Source organism: Cupressus sempervirens, chromosome 7, assembly GCF_028749045.1.
Source record: "Cupressus sempervirens isolate cs-2001-9-10 chromosome 7, ASM2874904v1, whole genome shotgun sequence".
Lineage (NCBI taxonomy): Eukaryota > Viridiplantae > Streptophyta > Pinopsida > Cupressales > Cupressaceae > Cupressus > Cupressus sempervirens.
In genome coordinates, this window is record NC_143124.1 from 520,861,425 (window position 1) to 520,867,424 (window position 6,000).

Here is a 6,000-nt window from a genome sequence, read left to right on the forward strand (position 1 = left end):
TCTTTTCTTGCTCACGGGCAATGGCTAGTATTTCCTCATCATATGTTTCGATGCTTAACAAGTTCACCCCCTACTTCGGGCATTTTGAATCTTCGTAGTCTCCCAGACCACACCATCTGCATAATAGCTGCAGCATCTCCTTCGTGGTACAATCTCTGGCGAAGTGCCCCCAGAGGTTGCACACACGACATTGTATCATTGGCCGTCCACTCAAGTCGTAATGTATTCGACTTCGACCTCCATTGTTATTGTTATTGTTATTGTTATTGTTATTGTTATTGTTATTGTTATTGTTATTGTTATTGTTATTACCACCTCATCCGCGCCGATTATTGTTCCGATACCCTCTTGAGGTTGCGCCATTGTTTGTGTTCGTTCCTACTCCTACAGTGGACACTTCCTACGTCAGTAATACTTGCTGGTGTCCCTTTGTCTTCATACACCCCAGAGGGTTGCTGAAAACTATCGGACCCAATCATCCTCATCCGTTACACCATTTGTTGTCCATATTGTTTCACATGTCTTGCAGAGTCTAATCGGATCTGTCGTCCTGTCACCATTAAACTTCGGCAATTTCTCCTTTGGCCCTGCCATTGCTACTTTCTTCTGATTCTGTGGTACCTGTTGTGTATCAGCATTGTTTTGAGCACCCGCGTTCGTTGTTCTGCACAACCGCGCTGCTTCGGACAACCGCCCTACGTCCAACAACCGCATTACCTAGTGAGAAAAGATCTTCCTCAAGCGAAGTTTTTCGATTCTCTGCCTATATTCATTCGTCGAGTGTATCAGGAATGAAGAGTTCACTCCATGCTCATGCTCCTTCGGCACTTCGAGCCATGCGAGTTACTTCCCTTCCGTTCGGATTCTCTATCCTCGGTGTATACAAATTAAGGAACTCCTCCCTTGTCTCTTCCACCAAATTCAATCGCTGTCGAGTCTCTTCTAGCAATTCCTCGACACTCCTCGATCTGCTAGGTGAATGCACTCCCTCCATCTGTGCTCCTTCACCCCCTCGGTGCCCGTCGGTAAGTTGTTGAAGCTTTTGTCTGCGCTCCACCTGTTATGCTAAAATTAAGACTTCTTGTGTTGTGCGTATTTCATCCTTATCTTTTATCTCATTCCTATCCTTGTTAAGTAGATTCGGCATTAATCTTCATAACACTTCCTTCCTTCCAAGTTCGACTGGCAATGGTGCCAAATGTTTACCGTACAAGGTAAATGGATACTTATTGCATGTAGTGCAATAAGATATAACACAAAATGAATACTTTATTCATATACGCAATATGCACTCCAATGCTTACAATATGATTCTGTTGATTACAATGATGTCCCAAAGTCCCTTCCGATCGGTGTACCATCACGCGTCCTTTGGATTCAATTCTACCAGTCGACTACAATATAGAATTTACCGACAACATACATGTATCTTGCATCAAAGAACAGAGACTATGTCACCTACACCATCCATTCCTTCATCTTTACACAGTTTAGCAAGGGATAGCAACAGGGGAAACGGAAAGCAAGTGCAAGTGCTAGTGGTAGTAACCCCATTGCTCAATTATTTAACATGCACAAAATGCAGCGGTTAGATGATGTCCTTGGTGATTTCTTCTTTGCCAATGGCATCCCAACGCATGTGGCTCGATCTCCTTATTTTGTGAGGATGATGTCCCTGGCGGCAAAAGAGGGAGGGCCACCATATTTGCCACCAGGTGATCAAAAGTTGAGGACTAGAGTGTTGGATAGGGACTATGACAAGGTTGGGATCTTGATGGAGCAGATGAAGGCATGTCAGATTGAGTCAAGTTGCAGCATTATCGTGGATGGGTGGACGGGCATTAGTCATCATCAACTCATCAACATTATGGTCACATGTAGTGAGGGCCCATACTTTTTTAGGGTAGTTGATTGTTCAACACAACGTAAAGATGTTGATTTTTAGTTTGTGTTCTTAGGAATGCCATTGAGGAGGTTGGGCCACAAAATGTGGTCCAAATTGTGACACATGCAACACATGTGTGCAAAGCTACAGGGAGGCAGCCTATGGGCATATTTGGTAGACTCCACGTTGTGTGCATGACATGAAGAATGCACTCAAAGACGTGGGAAAAGTTGATTGGATTAGACGGGTGGTTAATGATGAGAGAGAGGTGCAACTTGGAGAGAACAATAAAATTACAAGAGCCATTACAACTCATGGTTATGACACAAGAATGGAATCAATGGCCCCAGATCATAACAGTGCAGAGAAGGGGGTGAAGAAGATGATGAAAAGCAATCAATTTTGGAGTGATGAAAAAATACAGTCTCCATCATTACTCTAGTGTTCTAGATTATTAGATATGGAGATGCAAATACACCTAACTTTGGACAAGTTTATGAGTGCATTGAATCCATGATTGGGCAGATAAGGTTGTTGCGCGTGAGAGGAAGCCCACTCTAGCATTCTATACATTGCAAATTCAGCCTATCATTCACCACAAGTGGGAGCATTTTGAACACTCCTTTGCACATGGTTGCCTGTGCATTGAACCCAAAATGGTACTTGCCTAGGCTTGGTAGAGTCACACCACTTCAAGACGATGAGGTAAAGGCTAGGTTCTTTCGATGCATTGCCAAGATGTATGACAGTGACACTACTAGTGAGATTTTCTCCAAGTGGTCAAAATTTGCCAGTATTACAGGTAATCCTTAGTTCTTGATTCAGTGTTCTAAGTTCTTTATAATTATAAGTTACAAATTATTTTAATATTAGTTTTGAGATCCAACTTTGCAATATCTCAAAACTATAGCATAGAAGAATCCCTTTTTGTCGTAAAAATGTCATGGATCACAAAAGTCAAAGATTGCCTTACTAGCCATCTGATTCCTTTCTCAGGTTTGTAGGTCCATCCCTTTATAATGTTAACTTCAAGAGTTTTACTTTATTGATTTATGATTCATTGATTATCATTTATGAATCATCATTTCTCACAATTGAATGAACATTTGTTTGTAACTTTCAACTTTGTTATTTTAGGTTTCTAGCTCCTCACTGGTAGAGAGGAACTAGTCTACCCATAGCTTCATCCACTTTGTTAAGAGGAACGGACTTACCTCTAAGAGAGCGGAGAAGTTTGTTGTTGTACATGGTTTCTTGCGGATTAAAGATTGCAAGACACACGAGTACAAGGAGAGCCCAACAACACAACGAGATGTAGAGCTTGAGGTTCTGGCTCCAATTGATGAGGATGACTATGCAGCAAAAGCTGATATAGCAGAAGCTGATGTAGGGCTAGTTGGTGTTCCTTTAGACGATCTTACCCATGAGCAATATAGTAGTTATAATGATGAGGAAATCAATTTAGGGGATGATTAGAGAGCTCCTGCCCTTACATTCTCAATATTGACATTTTGTAGTTTGTACTCACTTTGATATGGCCATGATACATTATTTCATTTCATTGTTTCATGCTACTCTACTCATTGTAATCATGAGCATCTTTATGATATATCATGACTTGCCTCTAAGAGAACGGAGAAGTTTGTTGTTGTACATGGTTTCTTGCGGATCAAAAATTCACAAGACACGCAAGTACAAGAAGAGCCCAACAACACAATGGGATGTAGACTTGTAGATCTAGCTCAAACTGATGAGGATGATGATGCAACAGAACCTAATGTAGAGCTAGTTGGTGTTCCTTTGCAGGATCTTACCCATAACGAGTCTAGTAGTTCTAGTGATGAGGACTTCGGTTTAGGGGATGATTAGAGAGCTCCCACCCTTACATTCTCATTATTGACATTTTCTAATTTGTACTCGCTTTGATATGGCCATGATACATTATTTCATTTCACTATTTCATGCTACTTTGCTAATTGTAATCATGAGCATCTTTATGATATATCAAATTTGAAAAATTAATTTTGAATCTTTCATCTTTGTCATTTGATAGTCAATGGTTGACTTACATGGTATTACATATGATTTACATTTTTCATTTATCATTATGTTTAATGTTATTCATGTTACATCTTACTATGAGTATGTTACTAAGTTCAATGGCCATTGGGTAAGAACTTTCAAGTTTGAACTTTGAACTTTTGCTTCATGAATCACGATTCAATTTTCTATATTCAACTCTACTTAAAATGTTATATTTTAGTACCATTTCATAATTAACATTTCAAGACATATATGTATACTAGGCAACCTAATTCCCCATAAAATTACCAGCATACATATAAATATTGTTATAACTTACAAAAGAAGCTTGGTAGAAAGAGAAATACAAAACAAGGGGCATAAGCAATAAAGCAGCAATTATACAATTTGAAATTGTGTTCTTGACTGAAATTCCCATTCAAATATAAATATTGGGGAAAATACATTAAATTTGCTAATTTGCACACTTGCTGCATACTAAGGCAAAAGAAATTAAAAAGATAGCAGTATTTTTTGATTTGAAACAATTCTCTTTGTAAACCTAAAGCCGAGAAACCCTGATTAGAGGAAAATTTATTAAATTTGCTAATTTGCACACATGCTGCATACTAAGGCAAACGAAATTAAAAAGACAGCAGTATTTTTTGATTTGAAACAATTCTCTTTGTAAACCTAAAGCCAAGAAACCCTGATTACATAAAAAAACTGAACCACCCACTGATCTACTCTAAGGCCTTTATTTCTCCAAACATTCCACAAACTAATTTACTTCTAACATCTGCAAATAGCCATTTAAGTTGAGGTGCTTATAGACATACACTGCCTACAGGTAATTGATTCAAAGAACACCCACTGCTTTAAAAAATTACTTCTGACATCCAGAAATTGCCATTTTAAAATGAGGCATTAAAGCCAAACACTGGCTACAAAAATCAATTTAATGATATTCCAATTAACAGTTGTTCAAAAGTCCATCCGAGAAACTGGTCGACATCAGCAATAAAACTTGTCCCAACACAGGGGTTTCATGGTAAGAAATGTGAACTAAATTAGAAAACTAAAAACAAATATAAAGAGGTTTGAAACAAGACGAGCTCAACTGTTAGAAACAATTGGGTCTTTCCTAAATGTTTTCTAAGATCAGATCCAAGGAAGCATGATAAGTGATGATTTTTTATTAAATTCATCTAACAGGTTGGTAGAAACATACGCCAACTTACAAGGCTGGGCGCATGCAGATATGCTTCAAGAATTTGATCGAATAGATGCACAAAGTAGCACCAACTACAGAGAAGGTTATTATTGGCAAAGTAATTACATTATTGAATAAATCGGTCTCAGACGATGTCATAAGGAAAATAAAAAGAAACGGCTTTTTATGATTATGGAAGTGCCCAACAAACAGAAGGGCGCATCTGAGTAAAGTCGGTATCCCATTTTAAGTTGTAGAAAATATTTTACGTAAAGTCAGTCTGGGCAATGTCCAATATCTGAAAGCCCATCGAAAGAAAAGCGAAATTGTGGACGATACGCAAATGCGCGATAATCAATTATGCATGCACTCCGTTCACAATTCAAGGTTTCTCACATCTCACAAACTTAAACACAAAACCCTAAACCCCCATAAATTCAATATTCAGGCCACCGATTATACATAAATTAATGAATGGCAAACAACAATGTCGAAAGAATAATGAAGTATACAGACCTGGAATGGATAGCTCCAGCCTCTTTGTTATTCAACAAATAGATATTTCAAAGATAATATGAGAGGAAGTGGAAGTAAGCACGCTATGGGTGAAAGTACCCTAAAGCCCTAGTTCAGAATAGTTTTCCTCTGTTTTGTTCATACGTAAACCTAGGGGAGAGATTTATTAGTTCCTCCCTTGCCAATAACTTGTTTTCATTTGATTCAATTTTCATTTAGACGCACCAATCATATTTCATTATTTTTTTTATTTTTTCTATAATTTTATTATATTTTAAAAATTAAAAAAAATTGTTATTTATTTGCAATTCTATTACCTTTGAATAAAAAAGGCAATCACAAAATTAATTTACGTCTTAAAAGG

The 6,000-nt window shown here is 37.9% G+C and overlaps 1 protein-coding gene across 1 annotated transcript in view; it reads right to left on the bottom strand.

The window, feature by feature from the left end:
- Nucleotides 1-5,680, bottom strand: part of LOC149547815 (large ribosomal subunit protein uL30y-like) — a 34,162-nt gene extending 28,482 nt beyond the window's left edge. Inside the window, exon 1 of the mRNA XM_089791854.1 lies at nucleotides 5,637-5,680. The gene's annotated coding sequence lies outside the window, so the exon portion shown is untranslated. The remainder of the gene's footprint in view (nucleotides 1-5,636) is intronic.
- Between the last annotated feature and the right edge of the window lie 320 nt (nucleotides 5,681-6,000).